At 36.2% G+C, this 24,847-nt stretch overlaps 1 long non-coding RNA gene across 1 annotated transcript in view; it reads right to left on the bottom strand.

Annotated features, from left to right (window-relative positions):
- The window catches only part of LOC145517996 (uncharacterized), a 141,260-nt gene that overhangs the window by 66,984 nt on the left and 49,429 nt on the right, over positions 1-24,847 (bottom strand). Inside the window, exon 2 of the long non-coding RNA XR_014062484.1 lies at positions 7,243-7,395. This is a non-coding gene — a long non-coding RNA (uncharacterized LOC145517996). The remainder of the gene's footprint in view (positions 1-7,242; positions 7,396-24,847) is intronic.

Genomic DNA, 24,847 nt, shown 5'->3' with positions numbered 1-24,847 from the left:
GGTCAGTTACATGTGCAGCTTATCAGCTGATTTCTTTATTGATAGTATATCATATTGTTAAATAGTAATAACTCACATTTGTTGAATGCTTAGCCTGTGATAGGTACTGTGCTAAATAGTTTGAAATGTTTTATCTCATTTAATTTCCACATCATCTTATGCTGTAGAAACTATTAAATACTTTGTTATACATGAGGAAACAAGCTTGAGAGATTAAGTGTTTGGAGCTGGGAATTGAAATCCAAGGAGTTCTCCTTAAGAGTCTAGGTTAAACAACTATGGTGAAGAGCTTTGGCCTTCTACTAAGGAGAGTCTTAGAAAAATCAGGCTATTATCTATAAACCGTCTTTTTTTAAAAAAAATTTGACTCCTTTAGATAGTTAGTTAAATAATAAGTTCCATAATTTTAATTCTTAAGGCTTATAGAATCTATGCTGTGGCATATTTATGCTATCCCTTCAGTGGTGCTAAGGAATCAATATATTATTGCTTGTTTGGAGAGTCTTTATTTTTTCCCTAATTTTACTTCTCAATAACTAGTGTGACCATAAAATTTATCATCCAAAAAATGAGAATTGAAGAAGGTGCTATTTATAATTTTATCAGGACAAATGGAAAACAGATTTTTAACCTGTAGGTAGGAGCGAAGAATTGAATGGATAATCTAGCCTAGGCACAGCAGTAACATCTGTAAGTCTGAATAATAAACACTTTGGAATTCACCTTCAGGGAAAGAACTGTCCTTAATAAATGCCAGGTGAGATGCCTATGAGACAATTTAGTAAGCTTAAAGATTTATTACTTTTCAGCAGGTTAAAATGTATCAGCATTCAAAAATGTGATTCACAAGTTGTAAGAGAAGCTAGGAAGCAAAGTTGTAATTTTGATGGCCTGTGAAATGAACTGGACAATTCTTTGGATTTGCTTATCTTCATGATTAATGTGTCATAATATCTGTATGATTCTCAGTAAGTCAGGAATGGCTGATCATGCCTTTATAATAAAATTTATTTATGAAATCAGTGAAGCTCACTCATGACTAATATTGTCAAAATTACTTTTAATCATGTGATTAACCTATAACATCTATTTCTTCATTTTTCATGTCCCAAATGGGAGAAAGCTAGTGAAACTTGTTTAGGGTATTGGTTAAATTCCTTGTATTATTTGGTGTGTTATCTATTATGTTTAAGCACTTCTGTTCATAAAAATTGATTTTGCTATTTAATTCGTAATTTACTTCAGAATATAATTAGCACAAATTAATTTTTAAAGATTATTTGATAAACAAATGAAAATATTAGACTTAATAGTATTTGTAATTAACTGTAATGCTACATGATGCTACAAAAATATCACACAGTATGATTACATGAACTGCTTTTGTGTCTTTTAAGATAGAAATTTGCTGATAAATTTTACTTTAAAAAAAAAAAAGGACCATGGATTTATTATGACATATTTCCAAATAATTGTGGTTTTCTTTTTTTAACATGTATGTCTAAATTCTCATTAATGCCATTCTGCATTATGTAAACGGTACAGAAAATGTTTGTATTAGAATGTTTAAATATTTTTTGTTGTGTTAATTCAAAGGATATGCCTAATATGTAATTAAATTCAATAAATGTACTCTGAATTAAAAATTTAAGCATTATAGAATGTATTTTAAATTTTAATTATTTAAATGTGAATTTAAAGGCACTAGATAATAGAAAACACTGACTTTTAAAAATTATGCATACAGGAGATTCAAGTCTTATAAAACAATTCATCCTTCCCAAGTCCAACAAAAAAAGTGTACCTACAGCTGAGATTCTGTATTTTGACACATCAAATAGGAAGTTAGAAAGGAATTTTCCAAACATACCAAGATATATTTAGAAATAAAAAAGACAACAGTGGCCTTGACATAAATGGACATTTAAATGAAATTAAATGTATAGGACATATTTATTTGTCCTGCACAAAATTTTTCTTAAACATTGCAATGTCATTTTCAATTGATTTTGGTAAAACTGGTTACAAAGTATTTCAAAATTTGTAATCTTATAAAAATGTCTACTGCTACAAAAGAGAATCAATATTCCAAATAGAGCATTTTAATGATCCTAACAGTCAAGGCAAAAAGAAAAACTCATTAGGGAGGATAATAGCATATTTCACTATATATTATACTTGACTCAACTGAATTATATATACATATTAAAATGACTAATGGCTAATAAGTGTTTGTGTTGTAAAGCATTTTAGGTCAACTTAAAGGGGGTGAGTAATTGTATTTAGGTAATGACTAGATTAAACAAACAAACAATGATTGGGGAGATCCACTTCTAGAAAGATGTAGTTGACATATTTTCCCCTATTCTGCTCCCTAAATATAGATAACAACATTTTGCCTTATTAAAAAACCAATAAAATACTCTGAAATGTAAAGAGAAAAATTTAGACCAACTAGGAACTTTGGGACACAAAGTATGACACACCAGTGAGATTCCTGATTTTTCTTGTTGCCTCATATATCCCAGACTAGGTGCTACAGAAGCCAACAGCCTGGAAATACCAATGAGTTCAGATACAGGAAACTCTCTCTTTAGCCAAAGAACCATGAAAGAAACAATCTAGTAAGGCAGAAAAACATTTAGATAGTAACTGTTCTACTCCAGCCAAACACTACCACTGTGGCCCCACCCTCACAACCGGCACCAAAAGCTGCGTGGGGACACTTTTACCCCACCTGGTGGGGTAACACCTGGAAGGGTAACAGGCCCTCTTCTCACTCCTAGTGGAAGGCTGAACTCCCACTTCCATCCTAAGGAACAAGGTACCCCTCTTTCCGTAGATGTCAGTGAAGACAAAAGAATTCAGATTTCAGACTCTTCCTGACAGTAATCAGTAATCTTTCCACAGTGAAGTGTCTCACAATACCTAAAGAATCCAAATTTCAATAAAAACCTCACTTGTTATATCACAAATCATGAACATCTCTCTTTGAATAAGAAAAAACAATCAACAGATGTTAATATCAAGAAGAAAATAGAATTATATGATGATAACATAATGTTCAGTGAACATTTATGAACAAATGTAAAATAATGAACAGCATCAGAAAATAAATAGAAGATATAAGGAAAACCCAAATAGAAATTTCACAACTGAAAAATGCAATAACTGAAATTTTAAAAGAAACTTAGTGGATAAGCTCAACAGCAGGATGGGGGTGACAGAAGAACAAGTCAGTGATACTGAAGACAACAACAGAAATTGCCCAATCTACAACATAGATAATGTAGACTAAAAAACATGGACAGAGGCTTAGGGACCTGTGGGATGACAACAAAAGAACGTTTTTGTCATTTGAGTGCCAGAAGGAAAACGGAAATAGTAGCACTGAAAAAGTACTCCAAGAACTAAATAATGGCTGAAACTTCCCCCAAATTTGGCAAGTGACATAAACCAACAGATTCAAGAAGCTGTGCAAATAACAAACCAAAAACCTGAAGAAATCTATGCCAAGACACACTGTAATCAATGCTGTGAAAACTAAGAATAAAAAAATAATCTTGAAAGCAGCAATACGGAAACACTTTATCTACTGAGGAAAAAAATAAATGACAGCAGACTTTTTATCAAAAACCACGAAGGACAGAAGTGTCACAGCATTTTTCAAATGCTCAAAATTCTGTAAATCTAGTGTTCTATGTCTGGTGAAATGATCCTTTAATAATGAAGTAGAAGTCAAGACATTCTCAAGGAGGCATAACTAAAAAACTTTGTAACCAGCAGACTGACCCTAAAAGAATGATTAAAAGAAGTTCTCTGAGGAGACAGGAATTGTTAAAGAAGAAATTTTGGAATATTATAAACAGAATAATGGGAAGAGTTAAAATATCAGTGAATACAGTAGACATTCTTTTCCTTTTGACTTTTCTCTATTATTTTTGATTATTAAAGCAAAAATTTTGCTTTAATAATCAAAAATCACAACTTTTCCTGATCTGGTTGTCAATGTAATGTAAATGTAAAGAAAATATTTAATATCCTTACATTATAAACGAGTATAAAGGGACACAAGAGAAGATAAAAGTTTCTACACTTCACTCAAACTGGTGAAACGTCTACAGCAAACTGTCAATGTATTATAATATGATACCTAGAGCAACCACTAACAAAGATATAAAAAGTCATAATGGATAAATCAAAATGGAGTCTAAAGCAATGTTCTAGTAACCCACAGGAATGCGAGAAAAAGAAAACAGAATGATAAAACAGTAAAGTAAAAGAATGGAAATGCATGTCATGTAAATCAAAAGAAAGTAGGAGTGCCAGTTCTCCCCAGAGTGATATACAGATTTACTTGTTATAATCCAATAAGATTTTATCCTGAAGATATTTACTAAACAATAAATAAGTGAAGCAAAATTATTCTAAAATTTGGAAAGGGAAAAAGAAAAGCTGAAATGATATTTAAAAATCAGAATAAAGTTGGAGGAATTGCTTCATTCAATTTTAAGATTTACTACACAACTGTTACACAAGACTGTGTGGTACTGACAGAAGGACAGATATACAGAAAAAATGGAACAGAATAAAGAAATCAGAAATAGCCCCATACAAGTGCTGCCGAAGAGTCTTCCCACAAATGTTGCTGGAAGAATTGATTATCCAAATGATGAACCTCATCTTAAACCACACGTTTTGCAAAAATACCTCAAAATGGATCACATATTTCATATAAGGCTTACACTTAAATCTTCCATATTCATGTTCATACAGCAAGCACTAATCATGAAAGCCAAGAGGTGGAAGCAAAGCAAAACTTGTTAGCTTATGAATTGGATAAACAAAGTATAGTATAGCCATACTGTTGTTGCTGTTCAGTTGCCAAGTTGTGTCTGACTCTTTGCAATCCCATGGACTGCAGCATGCCAGTTTTCCCTGTCCATCACCATCTCCTGGAGTTTGCCCAAGTTCATGTCTATTGAATCAGTGATGCCATCCAACCATCTCATCCTCTGTCATCCCCTTCTCCTCCTGCCTTCAGTCTTTCCCAGCATCAGGGTCTTTTCCAATGAGTCACCTCTTTGCATCAAGTGGCCAAAGTATTGGAGTTTCAGCTTCAGCATCAGTCCTTCCGAAGAATATTCAGGATTGATTTCCTTTAAGATTAACTGGTTTGATCTCCTTACTTTTCAAGGGACTCTCAAGAGTCTTCTTCAGCACCACAGTTTAAAGCATCAATTCTCTGGCACTCTGCCTTATTGTTCATCTCTCACATCCTTACATGACCACTGGAAAGACCATAGCTTTGACTCTATAGAATTTTGTTGGCAAAGTGATGTCCTTGCTTTTTAACACATTGTCTAGGTTTGTCATAGCTTTTCTTCCAAGAAGAAATTGTCTACTAATTTCATGGCTGCAATCACCATCCACAGTGATTTTAGAGCCTAAGAAGAGGAAATCTCTCACTGCTTCCACATTTTCCTCTTCTATTTGCCATGAAGTGACGGGACTGGATGCCATGATATTAGATTTTTAAATATTGAGCTTTAAGCTGGCTTTTTCACCTCTCCTCCTTCACCCTCATCAAGAGACTCTTAAGTTCTTCTTCACTTTCTGCCTTTAGAATGGTATCATCTGCATATCTGAGGTTGTTGTTATTTATCCTGGCAATCTTGATTCTAGCTTGTAATTCATCCTGTTTCTCATTTCACATGATGTGCTCTATGTATAAGTTCAATAAACAGGGTGAAAATAAAAAGCATTGCTGTACTCCTTTCTCAATCCTGAACCAGTTGTTTCATACAGAGTTCTAACTGTTGCTTCTTAATCAGTGTGCTAGCTGTGAGAACCCCACAAATTGTATAAAAAGCATAGCCATACAATGGGATTTATTCAGCTTTAAAAGAGAAGGGAAATCCTGTTTCCTGCTACAACATGGATGAACCTTGAGGACATTATGCTAAGTGAAATAAGCCAGTCACAAACACTATATGATTTCACTTCTGTGAGGTATCTAAAATTGTCAAATCCATAGAAAAAAAAAGGAGAATCATGGTTACCAGGGGTTGGGGAGGAGGGGGGAAAAGAAGGTTTATTTGAGGGTACAGAGTTTTAGTCTTGCAAGATGAAAAAGTTCAGACCTTTTTAACAACAATGTGAATATATCTAATACTACTAAACTGTACTCTTAAAAATGGATAAGGTGGCAAATTTTATGTATTTCTTTTAAAAACCACAGTGGAAAAAGTTATAGGCTAAAAAGTAACCTGTGAATCCTATAGTAGAAAAATAGGAGAAAATCTTTGGAACCTAGGGCTTGATAAAGAATACACAGGAATGATATCAAAGAAAAATCTGTAAAAGAAAAAAATGGTAAATAATGATCCATCAAAATTATAAACCTTTACTCAGCAAAAGACGTTTTTAAGAAGATGAAAAGACAAACTACACACTGGGTGAAAATATTTGCAAGTCACATATCTGACAAAGAACTCATATTTAGAAAATATAAAGAACTCTCAAAACTCAATTCTAACAACAAAACAAACAATCCAAGTAGAAAATGAGCAAAAGGCATGAAGAAACATTTCACCAAAGAGTATATATAAATGGCAAATAAGTACATACAAAGGTGTTCAACATCACTAGTTACTATGGAAATAAAGATCACAAAGAGCTATCACTACATACATATGAGAATAGCTAAAATAAAGAATATTGACAATACAAATGCTGACAAGGATGCACAGAATGAGATCTCATATATTGTTTGTAAGAATGTACAGAGACTCTGAAAGATGGCACAGCAGTCTCTTAAAAATAATAAACACTACACAGAAATCACATTCCTAGACATTTATCTCAGAGGAATGAAAACATAGGTTCACACTAAAAACCTGTACATGACTGTACACAGCAGCTTTAATTATCATAACCTGAAACTGGAAGCAACTAAATTGTTTTACAATGGTTAACAATTGATATTTAAGCAATCTGCACTATATCCACACCATGGAATATTGCTTAGCAATAAAAAGGAACAAATATGCAACAACTTAGATGGATTTCAAGGTTTACACTTAATTATGTAACTAATTATGCTGATTGAAGAAGCCCATCTCAAAAGGTATGATTCCATTTTTTGACATTCTTGAAATGAGAAGATGATAAAGATGGAAAATAAACTAATGTTTGCAATGACAGTAAAGAGGTAGAATTAAGATACTTGTAATGTCTTACCTTTGTATCTCAGTGGTTACATGAACCTTGTTGTTTTTCAGTCCCTAAGTCATGTCCAAATCTGCTACCCCATGGACTGTAGCACGCCAGGCTCCTCTGTCCGCCACTGTCTCCCAGAGGTTGCTCAAATTCATGTCCACCGAGTCAGTGAAGCTATACATGTGATAAAAACCTTAGAATTATACATACACATTTTACCAATGTCAACGTCTTGCTCTTGATATTGTGCTATAATTATTTAATTCGCAACCACTGGGAGAAATGGGATTAAAGATGAATGGAACCGTTGCATGCCAGGCTCCTCTGTCCTCCACTGTCTCCCAGAGTTTGCTCAAATTCATGTCCACTGAGTCAGTGAAAGACTAGAGATCTCTTCAAGAAAATTAGAGATATCAAGGGAATATTTCATGCAAAAATGGGCTCAATAAAGGACAGAAATGGTATGGACCTAACAGAAGCAGAAGATATTAAGAAGAGGTGCCAAGAATACACAGAACAACTGTACAAAAAAGATCTTCACAACCCAGATAATCACAATGGTGTGATCACTCACCTAGAGCCAGACATCCTGGAATGTGAAGTCAAGTGGGCCTTAGGAAGCATTACTATGGGCAAAGCTAGTGGAAGTGAGAGAATTCCAGTTGAGCTATTTCAAATCCTAAAAGATGATGCTGTGAAAGTGCTGCACTCAATATGCCAGCAAATTTGGAAAACTCAGCAGTAGGCACAGGACTGGAAAAGTTCAGTTTTCATTCCAGTCACGAAGAAAGGCAATGCCAAAGAATGCTCAAACTACCGCACAATTGCACTCATCTCACACGCTAGTAAAGTAATGCTCAAAATTCTCCAAGACAGGCTTCAGCAATATGTGAACCGTGAATTTCCAGATGTTCAAGCTGGTTTTAGAAAAGGCAGAGGAACCAGAGATCAAATTGCCAACATCCACTGGATCATCGAGCAAGAGAGTTCCAGAAAAACATCTATTTCTGCTTTATTGACTATGCCAAAGCCTTTGACTGTGTGGATCACGATAAACTGTAGAAAATTCTGAAAGAGATGAGAATACCAGACCACCTGACCTGCTTCTTGAGAAATCTGTATGGAGGTCAGGAAGCATCAGTTAGAACTGGACATGGAACAACAGACTGGTTCCAAATAGGAAAAGGAGTACATCAAAGGCTGTATATTGTCACCCTGCTTATTTAACTTATATGCAGATTACATCATGAGAAACACTGGGCTGGAAGAAGCACAAGCTGGAATCAAGATTGCCGGGATAAATATTAATAACCTCAGATATGCAGATGACACCACCCTTATGGCAGAAAGTGAAGAAGAACTAAAGAGCCTCTTGATGAAAGTGAAAGAGGAGAGTAAAAAAGTTGGCTGAAAGCTCAACATTCAGAAAACTAAGATCATGGCATCCAGTCCCATCACTTCGTGGCAAATAGATGGGGAAACAGTGGAAACAGTGGCAGACTTTATTTTTCTGGGCTCTAAAATCACTGCGGATGGTGATTGCAGCCATGAAATTAAAAGACGCTTACTCCTTGGAAGGAAAGTTATGACCAACCTAGACAGCATATTAAAAAGCAGAGACATTACTTTACCAACAAAGGTCCATCTCGTCAAGGCTATGATTTTTCCAGTGGTCATGTATGGATGTGAGAGTTGGACTATAAAGAAAGCTGAGCACTGAAGAGATGATGCTTTTGAACTGTGGTGTTGGAGAAGACTCTTGAGAGTCCCTTGCACTGCAAGGAGATCCAACCAGTCTATCCTAAAGGAAATCAGTCCTGAGTGTTCATTGGAAGGGCTGATGTTGAAGCTGAAACTCCAATACTTTGGCCACTTGATGTGAAGAGCTGACTCGTTTTAAAAGACCCTGATATTGGGAAAGATTGAGGGCAGGAGAGGGGGATGACAGAAGGTGAGATGGTTGGATGGCATCACTGACTCAATGGAGATGAGTTTGAGTAGACTCTGGGAGTTGGTGATAGGCAGGGAGGCCTCGCTTGCTGTGGTCCATGGGGTCACAAAGAGTCAGACACAACTGAGTGACTGAACTGAACTGAACTAAGTCAGTGATGCTACACATGTGATAAAAACCTTAGAATCATACATACACATTTTACCAATGTCAACTTCCTGCTCTTGATATTGTGCTATATAATTACCGAATTTGCAACCACTAGAAGAAATGGGATTAAAGATAAATGGAAAATTTCTTTATTATCTTGGCTATTTCTTATGAATATATAATCTTTTTTCAAAAAATATTTGAATCAACTGAGTAGTCTGAGCCTTATTAAGTAATCAGAATTAGAAAATATGGTAGGGATGTCTTCCCTTTTTTTATGCTCATGTAGAAAATCAACCTAAAATTTCAGTTAAAACAATTGACAAAATATATAGGATTAATTACAAGTCCCTGTGCTATATTATAATATGTTATTAGAATAGTACTTGCCAAAAAGATGAGAAAAATCTATTTTTCATTCTTATTTGAATGACAATAAGGGGCTTCCCAGGTGGCTCAATGGTAAAGAATATGGCAGCCAGTGCAGGAACCACAGGAGACACAGGTTCCATCCCTGGGTCAGGAAGATCCCCTGGAGAAGGAAATAGAAATCTGTTCCTGTATTCTTGCCTGGAAAATTCCATGGACAGAAGAGCCTGGTGGGTTACAGACCACAGGGAAATGAAGAGTTGGACATGAGTGAGCAGCTGAGCACACACTCAAATGACAGTAAAGTTTATAAGTTCCCCCATCACTGAATTATTGACAATATTTATGCACAAACTTGAGAACAATCATCTGAGCATAAGAATTTTTATTGTGTATTATTGTAGTGCAGATATAAAATAAATGCTGCCTGCCATTCTAGAAGACAGTGAACGTTGCCCACCATGAAGCTGTTAACCCATCAGCCACTATAGTTGTCCTGAGAATTCAGGATGGAGAAAAAAGCAGGATATTAGCCCTAGATAGTTAAGATGCATATCTAAGGAATAATTTCAATGAGCCCAGACTTTTGCATCTACCCATACATAGATAAGCACTAAAATCATTAACTTGACATGTCTGTTTTTAGCGATTAACAGTAATCTTTTGATGTTTGACTACATGTTTCAGAAAAAAAACTCCTATAAGTCCTGGTTCCTCCATTACCTCTTTGGAATAGTCCCTCACAGCTACCTGAAAGGCCTGTCTCCCAGGCTATAATCCTCAGTATGGTCCTTGAATAAACATAACTCACAACTCTTTTTTTAATTGTTTATTTTAATTGCAGGCTAATTACTTTACAATATTGTAGTGGTTTTTGCCATACATTGACATGAATCAGCCATGGGTGTACATGTGTTCCCCATCCTGAACCCCCCCTCCCACCTCCCTCCCCATCCCATCCCTCAAGGTCATCCAAGTGCACCAGCCCTGAGCACCCTGTCTCATGCATCGAACCTTGACAGGCGACCTATTTCACATGTGGTAATACATATGTTTCAGTGCTATTCTCTCAAATCGTCTCACCCTTGCCTTCTCCCACAGAGTCCAAAGTCTGTTCTTTACATCTGTGTCTCTTTTGCTGTCTCACATATAGGATCATCGTTACCATCTTTCTTAATTCCATATAAATGCATTAACATACTGTACTGGTGTTTTTCTTTCTGACTTACTTCACTCTGTATAATAGGCTCCAGTTTCATCCACCTCATTAGACCTGATTCAAATGCATTCTTTTTAATGGCTGAGTAATATTCCATTTTGTATATGTACCACAGGTTTCTTATCCATTTATCTGCCTATAGACATCTAGGTTGCTTCCACGTCATGGGTATTGTAAACAGTGCGGCAATGAACAATGGGGTATATGTGTCTCTTTCAAGTCTGGTTTCCTTGGTGTGTATGCCCAGCAGTGGGATTGCTGGGTCGTACAGCAGTTCTATTCCCAGTTTTTTAAGGAATCTCCACACTGTTCTCCATAGTGGCTGTACTAGTTTGCATTCCCACCAAAGTGTAAGAGGGTTCCCTTTTCTCTGCAACCTGTCCAGCATTTATTGTTTGTAGACTTTTTGATAGCAGCCATTCTGACCAGCATGTGATGGTACCTCATTGTGGTTTTGATTTGCACTTCTCTGATAATGAGTGATGTTGAGCATCTTTTCATGTGTTTGTTAGCCATCTGTATGTCTTCTTTGGAGATATGTCTGTTTAGTTCTTTGGCCCATTTTTTGATCGGGTCATTTATTTTCCTGGAATTGAGCTGCATGAGCTGCTCTTATATTTTTGAGATTAATTCTTTGTTAGTTGCTTTGTTTGCTATTATTTTCTCCCATTCTGAAGGCTGTCTTCTTTTCACCTTGCTTATAGTCTCCTTCATTGTGCAAAAGCTTTTAAGTTTAATTAGGTCCCATTTGTTTATTTTTGCTTTTATTTCCATTACTCTGGGGTGGGTCATAGAGGATCATGATGTGATTTATGTCAGAGAGTGTTTTGCCTATGTTTTCCTCTAACTCACAACTTTTTTTTTTTTTTTTTTATAAATTTATTTATTTTAGTTGGGGGCTAATTACTTTACAATATTGTAATAGTTTTTGCCATACATTGACATGAATCAGCCATGGGTTTACATGTGTTCCCCTTCCTGGACACCCCACCCACCTCCCTCCCCATCCCATCCCTCTGGGTCATCCCATTGCCCCGGCCCTGAGCCCTTGTCTCATGCATCGAACATGGAATGGTGTTCTGTTTCACATATGATAATATACATGTTTCAATGCTATTCTCCCAGAACGTCCCACCCTCACCTTCTCCCTCAGAGTCCATAAAATTGTTCTATGCATCTGTGTCTCTTATTCTGTCTCGCATATAGGGTTATCGTTACCATCTTTCAAATTCCATATATATGCATTAGTATACTGTATTGTTGTTTTTCTTTCTGGCTTACTTCACTCTGTATAATGGGCTCCAGTTTCATCCATCTCAGTAGAACCGATTCAAATGTATTTTTTTTTAATGGCTGAGTAATATTCCATTGTGTATATGTACCACAGCTTCCTTATCCATTCGTCTGCTGATGGACATCTAGGTTGCTTCCATGTCCTGGCTATTGTAAACAGTGCTGCGATGAACATTGGGGTACACGCGTCTCTTTCAATTCTGGTTTCCTCGGTGTATATGCCCAGCAGTGGGATTGCTGGGTCATATGGCAGTTCTATTCCCAGTTTTTTAAGGAATCTCTACACTGTTCTCCATAGTGGCTGTACTAGTTTGCATTCCCACCAACAGTGTAAGAGGGTTCCCTTTACTCCACACCCTTTCCAGCATTTATTGCTTGTAGACTTTTGGATAGCAGCCATTCTGACTGGTGTGAAATGATCCTCTACATAGAAAACCCTAAAGACTCTACTAGAAAATTACTAGAGTTGATCAATGAATATAGTAAAGTTGCAGGATGTAAAATTAACACACAGAAATCCCTTGCATTACTATACTCCAATAATGAGAATACAGAAAGAGAAATTAAGGAAACAATACCATTCACCATTGCAACAAAAAGAATAAAATACTTAGGAATATATCTACCTAAAGAAACAAAAGACTTATATATAGAAAACTATAAAACACTGATGAAAGAAATCAAAGAGGACACAAACGGATGGAGAAATATACCGTGTTCATGGATTGGAAGAATTAATATAGTGAAAATGAGTATACTACCCAAAGCAATCTATAGATTCAATGCAATCCCTATCAAGCTACCAATGGTATTTTTCACAGAACTAGAACAAATCATCTCACAATTTGTATGGAAATATAAGAAACCTCGAATAGCCAAAGCAATCTTGAGGAAGAAGAATGGAACTGGAGGAATCAACCTGCCTGACTTCAGGCTCTACTACAAAGCCACAGTCATCAAGACAGTATGGTACTGGCACAAAGATAGAAATATAGATCAATGGAACAAAATAGAAAGCCCAGAGATAAACCCACGCACATATGGACACCTTATCTTCGACAAAGGAGGCAAGAATATACAATGGAGAAAAGACAATCTCTTTAACAAGTGGTGCTGGGAAAACTGGTCAACCACTTGTAAAAGAATGAAACTAGAACACTTCCTAACACTGTACACAAAAATAAAGTCAAAATGGATTAAAGATCCAAACGTAAGACCAGAAACTATAAAACTCCTAGAGGAAAACATAGGCAAAACACTCTCCGACATAAATCACAGCAGGATCCTCCATGACCCACCTCCCAGAATATTGGAAATAAAAGCAAAAATAAACAAATGGGACCTAATTAAAATTAAAAGCTTTTGCACAACAAAGGAAACTATAAGCAAGGTGAAAAGACAGCCTTCAGAATGGGAGAAAATAATAGCAAACGAAGCAACAGACAAACAATTAATCTCAAAAATATACAAGCAACTTCTGCAGCTGAATTCCAGAAAAATAAACGACCCAATCAAAAAATGGGCCAAAGAACTAAACAGACATTTCTCCAAAGAAGACATACAGATGGCTAACAAACACATGAAAAGATGCTCAACATCACTCATTATTAGAGAAATGCAAATCAAAACCACAATGAGGTATCATTTAACTCACAACTTTTAAGTGTGCTTTTTGCTTCAGTTGACAGCAGTTATACAAGAGGTAGAAATTATTTATAAATAATATATATAATATAATTTACATATATAAATTATATATAAATAATTTCTATTAAATCTCTCATTGTTCCTAACCAGAGCTACAAGAGTCACTTTAGCTTTCTGCTGACAAGAAAAAAAAGTTGTTTTATTTTGGAAATAAATCCATAATCAAGGTTCAATCAAAATGTTGCCATTTATAAAAATATATCTGCACATAGAAAACACCAGAGTATATATATATATTACCATTCATGTCACCTCCCTATCCTAATTACATTCACTCATATATTTGTTTCTTTGAGTAGGGGTTCTGGAGCTATTATAGTAGCTACCATGTGGAGCAGGAGATAAGGGTGATCAATCAGTGTTCACAGTGATTACAGTGGCAGGAGACAGTTTGTGGTTAAGACAGTATTCAGCACTATTAAGTTTGCAAGTGAAACAGATACCAGTCTCTTGATGACCCTCTTCTAGGTCAGGTAGCTCAGAAAGCATTAAAATTCTGAGTTAAGAAATATTCTATGTTTCAAAAACGTCTCCTGAAATTCTGGAAACAATGATCAAATTATAGTCTAATTTTGCTTTCAGTGATGCACTGAAGGTTCCTTAGCTGGTGCAAAGAAAAATTTTTAGTTAAATTAAAAAAAAAAAGAGTTAAAGCTCTATAAAATACGTATATTTTATCTAAAGAGAAATCAAAGTTTTGTGCTCTTTTAAAATGTTACGAAAGTATACGAAGAAATGACAGAAATGATACAAATTTATATGGGGAAAACCACAATTTAGAAAATTGATCCTTATTTATGGATATTAGATTTATGGTTTCACACCTATTAAGTGGTGCCTTGCTATTTTCTATGGTATTGTTTGACTTAATTCATGGTGAAAGTACAGTCTGAGTTCATGATGCAAAAACGTGTACATTAAAGTCAGTTGTAGAAAGAAATGATATTCCTTTGTTAAATGGCAGCAGACATTGTATTATTTGGGGCACTTAATCTGACTTTAAATCATGTGAAATGTGTCTGTCATTCTTACTTTTCTGTTTTAATCATAGAAATTTGCCAAAGTACTAATTACTTTGTATCTGTGTCCCTGCTATTGTGCACTAAACTAAATGGGCCCCAATTACATAATATGTTTCAGAAGAGCAATCAGTATCCATAGGACTGAGTTTAGGCTGGAAACTTCTCAACCCAAATGAGACAGTAAAAGACAGGAGCCCTTGTATTGGACTGACTTGAGAAAGAATGTTGCCAAATGAATGGACTATCTATGACAGTTGAATTGCAAAATCCTGTGATCTGTGGCAAACAGTTGACTTCTATGAGCTTTGAACCACTGAGAATCAAACAAAAACTTAACATGTTCATTTTCTGTCTGGCTTTCCTTTTACACCACATAGAATTCGGTAGAGTTTACTAAGTTACACCTAGCAAAACTGTTGCAAACTAGTTATCTTATCTAGTGAGGGAGAAAACTGGGCATCAGCCAGTCCTTTACTTTAGCCTCAGAAACCTCAAGGACTTACCTTTGGGGAACGAAATTAAGGTATTTAAGAGAGATCATAATTTGAAGCTAGGTTGTTTTCTTAGAATTGGGTCACAGTTGGGCTGAGAGAACGCATCCATTTATTTCCATGTTTCTTCCCAGGCTCCATGCTCATGTGCTTAGTTTCTAAGTCCTGTCTGACTCTGCGGCCCCAAGGACTGTAGCCCACCAGGGTCCTCTGTCCATGGCACTTATTCTGGCAAGAGTAGTGGAGTGGGTTGCCATTTCCTACTCCAGGGTATCTTCACCACCCACGGATCAAACCCAGTATCGTCTCCTGCTTTGCAGGCAGATTCTTTACTGCTGAGCCACCAGGGAAGTCCCAGGCTCTCTTCCACTCAAATTCTAGTTTTGTGTGTCTTGACAGACAGAATAGGAATGGCAAGAATGTGCGAATTAAATCTTGAATTTAAGTGGTACAGAGCATTCTTTTCACTTCATTTCATATCCTCTTCTGTGACAATACCAAGAGCATTTTTGCAGTAAGAGTTACTGAAATTTTCTTTGCTCATTTTTTAGTGTGTGTTTATAAAAGGCCCTCAGCATTTCAATTAACATTGTTATGACAAATATTTTATGTACCTTATTCCATTCAAATCATGGGAATGACTGTAAATGCTCTGAGAAAGGCTTGTTTATGCCTTCCACAAGCAATTATTGAGGATTTACTTTGCTCAGTAGGGTGCTAGCCACTGGGAATACATAGATGAAAGAAGCAGGTCCTAAAGAATTTACAGGCTAGAGCTAGGGGGAAAATAAGCAGCAATTTTCAGTCCAATGTGAAAAATGCTTTCTTCTTTGCTGAAAACTTTCTGGATAAGAAAAGAAAAGAAAATACAGAAGAGATCTTATCTAGGTAGCCTTCATTAAAATGGAATTACCCTCCCAAGGGCTTTAGTGCAAAAATGAATACCTTCTCAAAAATTCTCAATTTTGACAATTCATGACAATTTTTCAGAGTTCAGGCTCTGGTTTGTCCCTCCAACTTCCTTTTAGGCTATGATGATGCTGCCTCAGCTGTACTGCCTGGGTTAATTGACACTATTTTGGGGACAGACACGGCACTGTGAATCTTGGAAGAGGCTTCTGCTTTCTCTCTGATTCATTCTAAGATGTGGAATAGTTTCCTTTCTCTTTATTCATCATGACATAGAAAATATTTATCCAGATGTTATTAAAGGCTTGACCATACTGGAAGGGAAATATTGCATTGAAAATAATCTATAATTACTCAATGATAAGACCTATATTACAGAGTACTTACGCAACTTCATTCCTGTTTAAATCCAGCCTGCCTCTACCAATAGCACTCCCAGTGTCTCTCTTAGAGCCCAGGCTGCATGTCCAAAATGTTTAGAGAAGATGAAAGCTTTTCAAACTTTTCTGCCTGTGGCACACCACTGCAGGTTGAATTTCTTCCCCAGAATTAACATCTTTCCAGTATGACTGACTGTACAATAATTCATTGAGGGAAAATTCCACTCTTACTCATAAAACAATCACAGCCAAACAATTCCATAGTAGTGTGAGATCAGTATATTTCCTGAATTCTGAATTGTAATGATGTGAGATTATACCTTATCAAAAACAGTCAAATTCAGGATGGGATGCATGGAATTCACTGCATTTCCATTTTGGTCTTTTCCCATCAAAAAAAATCAAAGGAAACTAAATTTAGGGCCTTATTTCACCAAGATTCTTCCTGTTTCCTGTGTGTAAAAATGAATCCAACAACACAAAAATAAACAAAATGGAACTTTGAAGGATCTAAAGGAACTTTAACAAACTCATAATCAACAAAATGACGAGCATCATATTAGTTTACCAGCCTAAACTATCCTGGGTATAACAGGTAGGATAATAATATAAGAAGAATAAATGGGTATGTTCATGAGTAATCAACTATTCATATGCTCATACATTCAAGAATGCACACCGGAATGTGCATTCTTGGTCTTGGGATGGACCAAGTGCCTGGAATGGTTCTTGGTCTGGGAGACAGAGGAGCAATTAAAGTGTGTACCTCAGGGAATTTAGCTTCCAGGGGGAAGATAGATAAACTAAGAGGCAAATAAAAAATACATTAACCAGAATTAATAAATGCTATAAAAAATAAAGTAGATGGTGAAAGATTAACTTGTGGTTTTATTTAAGATATACTGGCTAGAAGTCTTTTCTAGAGGAAGTCCAAGCCGAGACCAGACATGCACAGCAGTCCTGCGTTCCAGGACAGCATGACAGACTGAAGGATAAAAAGCACCTAGACCCAAAGATAATAATGTGCTTGATGTGTCCAGTGAGGAGCAAGAAGTTCAGTACAGCTGGAATAGACTGAATGTGGATGAAGGGTAGGAAATAAGGGATAAAATTAGCCAAGGAACCCATAGGGAATAGAGAGAATTTTAATTTTATTCTCAGTCACTTGAAAGTTAGAATTAGGTACAGCTGTAAACGATGAAAAATTTATATTTAGACTAGCTTATGAAAGATAGAAGATTGCTTCTCTTTCATATAAAGACATCAATATACACACATCAAAAATTTCAAAAAATTGGCAGGGTCATAGCTTCTTCTGTCTTGCTCTTCAATTATTCTCAGAATGGCTTTTAGCCTCAGGAACTGAGATGACTAAAGGAGCTTCAGCTATCAACTCTGCATTTCAATCATCAGAAAGTACAAGGGAGCAAAGAAAATGCCTCTACAGTTAAGTCCCCTACACACAAATGTTGCAAAATTTCCAGGACGTGAACGTGTGTTTAAATGTCCAATCATGTAAGTGAGTTCACACATCTAGTGTACACTGTCACATGCATTCATCCTCTACAAGTAGTTGCGCTTTTGTGTATTTTATTATACAGTATTGTGTTAGAGTGGGCCTCCCTGATGGCTCAGATGGTAAAGAATCTGCCTTCAACGTGGGAGATCTAGGTTTGATCCCTGGGTTGGGAAGAAGGGAATGGCTACCTACTCCAGTATTCTTGCCTGGAGAATTCCATGGGCAGAGGAGACTGGCAGGGAATAGTCAATGGGGTTGCAAAGAGTCAGACATGACTGAGTAACTAACACACACACACTATTGTATAGAGTACAGTAGTACCATATCTTTATTTCAAGCCCAGAATGTCCAGAAGCAAGTGTAAAAGCAGCAGTGATGTAGCTGGTACTACTAAGAAGCATCAGCGGTTGTTCTATACTACCGCATTCTTCAAGGTACTGTACTGTAAGGTTAAAAATGTTTTATTTTTGTTTGCTTTTTAATGTATTATTTGTGTAAAAATATTGTAAACCTATTACAGTACAGTACTAAATAGCCAATTGTGTTAGGTGAGTACCTAGGCTAACTGTTGGATGAACAAATTGGACTTAATGAAAGTGTTCTTGGAATGTAACTCATTCCTATGAAAGGGACTTACTCTATTTATAACGTTATATCCCCAAAAGTGTTCAAGATATTTTTAAATTAAAAATACACTTGACTTAATTGCTGTTTTAGTTTCTGGTGTACAGCAAAGTCATTCAGTTATAAATACATATACTTTTTTTTTTCTGTGATGGTTTATTTCAAGCTATTTAATAGTTTCCTGGGCTATACAGTAGGTCCTGTGGTTTATCTATTTCATATACAATAGATTGTATCTTCTAATTCCAAACTCCTAATTTATCCCTTCCCCACCCACTTTTCCCCTTCTTAACCATAAGTTTGTTTTCTATGTCTGTGAGTCTGTTTTCATGTCATAAATAAGTTCATTTGTGTCATGTTTCAGATTCCACATACAAGTGATATCATACAGTATCTGCCTTTCTCTTTCTGACTTACTCACTTAGTATGCTAATCTCTAGGTCCATGTATGTTGCTGCAAATGGCATTATTTAATTATTTTTTAAGGCCAAGTAGTCTTCCTTTGAATATTATACCACATCTTCTTTATCCATTCATCTGTAGAAGGACATTTAGGTTGCTACCATGTCTTAGCTATTATAAACAGTGCTGCTATGAACACTGGAGTATATATATATATTTTTTCCAGATACATGCCCATGAGTAGGATTGGTGGATCATATGGCAACTCTATTTTTAATTGTTTTAAGGAAATTCCATACTGTTTTCCACAGTGACTGCACCAATTTATGGCCCCATCAACACTGTAGGAAGGTGCTTTCTCCACACTCTGTCCAGCATTTGTTATTTGTATATTTTTTAATGATGGCCATTCCGACTAGTGTGTGGTGGTACCTCATTGTAGTTTGATCTGCATTCCTCTAATAATTAGTGATGGCCATCTGTATGTTTTCTTAAGAGAAATGTCTATTTAGTTCTTCTGCCCATTTTTTGATTGGATTTCTTGTGATTTTTATGCTATTGAGTTGTATGAGCTGCTTGTATATTTTGGAAATTAAACCTTTGTACATCGCATGGTTTGCAAATGTTTTCTCCTAGTCTGTAGGTTGTCTTTTTGCTTTGTATATGATTTCCTTTGCTGTGCAAAAGCTTGTAAGTTTGATAAGGTCCTACTGTTTATGTTTTCCTTTATTTCTAGTCTTGGAGACTGATGTAAAAAACAGTTCTGTGATTTATGTCAGAGAATGTTTTGCCTATGTTCTCATCTAGGAGTGTTATGGCATCAAGGTATAATTACATTCCACTGAATAAAACTTTGTCTTATGGCCACACCTAACTCTGAGAGAAAGTAGAACATATAGTGTTCATTCTAGACATTTGTGAATACACCAAGGGTTAAACTCTCAAAGAAGAATGGCAAATAGGTACTGGTAAATAAGTATTTTCTTATGTCAGAAACACGCAGGCTCTGACGTAAGAGTCACAGGATGGTGTTGAGCAGAAACATGGCATGACCTGATTTATATTATTAAAGGATTGCTTTGACTGCTGTGTGGAGAATGGTGGATTGCAAATGTTGAAGCAGGGAGATGAGCTGAAAGTGTACAGTAGTTATCTAAACTCTTTAAGGTCACCTTAGTTATGGTTTGGCTTCCCTGGTGGCTCAGATGGTAAAGAATCTGCCTTCCATGCAGGAGACCTGGGTTCAATTCCTGGGTCAGGAAGATCCTCTGGAGAAGGGAATGGCAACCCACTCCAGTACACTTGCCTGGAAAATTCGAATTCCATGGACTGAGGAGCCTGGCAGGCTACAGTCCATGGTGTCAAAAAGAGACATAACTGAGAGACTAAAACTTTCACTAGTTATGGTTTAATAGATATATATATATTCAATCTTTGTAGGGTTTACTTTGGAACAAGCCAAATACCAGTTGTTGGTGTTAATTCCCCAAGTTTATCTTTCCTTAATTATTCAGTTAATACTTGCTTCAAAAACAAGGTAAAGTCAATTGACAATACAGAAGTTTTTTTCTGAACCCTATTCCAATGACCTCATTGGACATCAAATCTCATTGACAGGAAATTCTATCTGTATATTAAATATATAAACTAGTGCAAAAATTATGATAAAACAAATTAATATATGTTTGGTGATATTAGCAGTCTTTAGAGAAATCACTGCAGAGTATAATCTTGGTACCAAGCATTTTGCCATCATTCTCCTGCCAGTCTACATGGATTAGAATTTGAAATATTATTTCTACTTAGTACAAATCTCTTTCCAGTTCTCCTATTCTAATCTATTCTCCTGCATGAGAATGCAGGCAATGGTTGAGAGTGACATAAAGACAGAGAGAAGAAAGGAAGAAAGGAAGGAAGAGAGAAAAAGAAAAGATGACAGTCGTCCTTAGGGAAGGAAGGGAAGGGAAGTCGCTCAGTCGTGTCCGACTCTTTGCGACCCTGTGGACCGTAGCCTACCAGGCTCCTCCGTCCATGGGATTCTCCAGGCAAGAATACTGGAGTGGTTTGCCATTTCCTTCTCCAGAAGGAAGGTCATGGCTAAAAGGCAGCAAAGAAGATAATCTGGCAAGGTTACTAACAGTTTTGACTGTTTTCCTACTATTTTTCATATTAATAATTCTTACCAAAATTTTAAAATAACATGTCTTTTTTTTTGACCAAGGAGAGAGAAAATTATGCTCTGCTTCTGAGCAGACACATCTTCCAACTTGGCTGGAAAAAATGCAGTTTGTGTGCATGCTTGAGGGCAAGGTAGAAGGAGAGAAAAATAGAAAGTAAGAAAAGTAGCCAGGAAACAAGCCATTATTTTTTCTTTTTGTTTTTGTTGTTTTTTCCGTTTTCATTAGTTTTGTTTATTTACTTTTTAATTTATTTTTTAAATTAATTTATTTATTTTAGTTGGAGGCTAATTACTTTACAATATTGTAGTGGTTGCCATACATTGATATGAATCAGCCATGGGTTTACATGTGTTCCTCATCCTGAACCCCCTTCCACCTCCCTCCCCATCCCATCCTTCTGGGTCATCCCAGTGCACCAGCCCTGGGCACTTGTCTCATGCATTGAACCTGGACTGGCGATCTGTTTCACATATGATAATATACATGTTTCATTGCTATTCTGTCAGATCATCCCATCCTCGCCTTCTCCCACAGAGTATTTTTTCATCAGCTAAAGAGCATTAAACTTGATTTCTGAAAAGGCTTGGGTTTGGTGTCTTGATATCAAGGCCAGCTGTCTGTGCAGTGGTCTGATTTGAAGAGTATTAGGAAAATTCCACTAATTATAAAAATTTCCTACACTTCTTCAGTGAAATAATTGATTTGGCAAAGCACCATTAGAAAGTCAGGGGCATATAAAGAAGACACCAAAAATCAATTTTCTAAGGGGCAGTTTGGTAGATGATGCAGTGCCTACCTATATATAAGCTAGGTAGAATAATGTTTCAATATTTGTATACTTCATTTTAGTATACTTTGGGGTTTACCAGTATTATATCAAGAAGCTCTTCAATAAACAAAATACCAAAAATCAGTATCAAACTTATGCCATAAAGTTGGAACTATAAGGACCAGGTAAATTTAAGTTGACAAGAACAATCCCCAGAGTCTAAAAATGGTTAGGAACTGAAATGCAGTAGTTGCTTTAGAATCTTGATAGAGTTATAATGGACTGTCAGAGAATTAGACTTCCCCGAACTTTTGTTTCCTTCTTATTCTGCTGTAAATGTTTGTATATAATGCAAAGAAGATGCAAGTTCATGAATCCAGAGACAGTGTAGGTCAATTACTCCACAGTTATAAATCAGACAATGTCAAAGTGGCCTATTTTTACAAAAGCTTGGCTTTCTAAAAAAAAACTGAAATGGGCATTCAAGCTCTTGATTATGTTTCATGTAGCAGTTAGACAAGAATAGAAAATATCCATGCTAGGAAGAGTTGGACTATAAAAAAAGCTGAGCACCAAAGAATTGATGCTTTTCAACCGTGGTGCTGGAGAAGACTTTTGAGAGTCTCTTGGACTGCAAGGAGATCCAACCAGTCCATCCTAAAGGAGATCAGTCCTGGGTGCTCGTTGGAAGGACTGATGCTAAAGCTGACACTCCAATACTTTGGTCACCTGATGCGAAGAGCTAACTCATTTGAAAAGACCCTGATGCTGGAAAAGATTGAGGGCAGGAAGAGAAGGGGATGACAGAGGACGAGATGGCTGGATGGCATCACCAACTCAATGGACATGGGTTTGGGTGGACTCTGGGAGTTGGTGATGGACAGGAAGGTCTGGCGTGTTGCGGTTCATGGTTCTGTTCATGGCAGAGTTGGACACAACTGAGTGACTGAACTGAACTGTTCATGATTTTTCTGTGTCTTTAAAATGTCTCTTTGGAAGAATATGAAATATTGCAGGAACTGAAACGATAATTATAATGTTTATCAAGGAAAATTTCACCATATGTTATCAAAATGCTAAGTGGCAATTCAACTTTAATGAGTGATAGATGATTGATTTACTTTAATTTACTCATTTTGTAGAGAAAGAGAGAAAAATACTCTCTTGTATGTTACTTCTAGTCATCCCATGCTGAGGTACCAATATGAAGAGTGGGAAAGGATTCCTATTTGAGTTCATTTTATATGATCATAGCATTTGATTACAACTAAAGGAAGGAAAAGGTAGAAACTCAATGGACAAATAGTATTTTTAACTACTGAATGATTAATGGAGACATTTGTCAAGGAGAAGAAAGCATAAACAAATGTACAGAGATAAGAAATACAAGGAAAAATCAAGGAATGCTAAAAATTGTAATACCAATTACTAAAAGGAAGGACAGAAAGAGCATACTGGGAGTTAAGTGTTGATTAATGAACCTACAAAAGTAAATTAGATCCATAATAAGAAAAATCTTAAAATCTTAAGGAGTTAATTTAGAGCTTACTGATAGAACACAATTACTATTCTTTAAATTGTATACCTTAATTTGGGATAGTCATAGTAATGGGAACCACCTAAATTAATATCTCCCAACATATCTTTCAAAACTATACAAATCAACAAGGACAACAAAGAAAACCACACAAATCCCAAGCCTTCAGTGTATGTGGAAAACAGAGGACACTACAACTTCAACTTGCCTGTAAGCAGAAAAATAAGCACCACTTTGAAATGAGCTCTTTCTTGAATTCTTACCAAATGTTTCCATGCAGTAAAGGGTAGACATCTTGAAAAAATTGTCTGGAAGATAGGAGAAGGAAACAGAGGACCTAATATTGAACTAAAATCACCACCATAAAAAAGGTAGTCTATACTAAGTGCTAAAATACTGCCAAAAAACCCTTGTATATCAGAGCACTGGCTATAGATAAAGGACTCAATAGTATGCAGTTTAGAAAGTTATTTCTTCTGTGAAAAATAGGATAAAAAGGAAGAGAGAAGCAGACTCTGGAAATTGTACACAGGAAGAAAAAAAGGAGCAAGTATGGAGAAATTTTGAAAGACACAACAAAAACATAATAAACTCAAAACACAAATATTGTCCCCAAAGTGCCATACTATTAAAAATACTGCATTATCCTATGCTGACAAATGGGCAAAGGAGGGTCACTTTTTGACCAAGAATACTCTAGACCACCATAAACCAGTAGCTTTTTTCATAAAATGCAATGCAAATGATTTTTTTGATCTCCACAAAGCTATTATAAGACCACAGTTCAGTTCAGTCGCTCAGTCGAGTCCGACTCCTTGCGACCCCATGAATCACAGCATGTCAGGCCTCCCTGTCCATCATCAATTGCCAGAGTCTACTCAAACCCATGTCCGTTGAGTCGGTGATGCCATTCAACCATCTCATCCTCTGTCGTCCCCTTCTCCTCCTGACCTCAATCTTTCCCAGCATCAGGGGCTTTTCAAATGAGAAAGTAAATATAATAGAGATAGTAATTGTAATATAAATACTTGGACAGATAGAGACTAAACATATTAGACTTTTAAAAAAATATGCATGGGCATAACTCATCTATTGAAAGAAAAA

This window comes from Giraffa tippelskirchi, chromosome 8, assembly GCF_054371585.1.
Source record: "Giraffa tippelskirchi isolate mGirTip1 chromosome 8, T2T-mGirTip1v1.2.pri, whole genome shotgun sequence".
Taxonomy (NCBI): Eukaryota; Metazoa; Chordata; class Mammalia; order Artiodactyla; family Giraffidae; genus Giraffa; species Giraffa tippelskirchi.
Note: the sequence above shows the minus strand (reverse complement) of the source record. Positions and strands in the feature narration are given on the sequence as shown.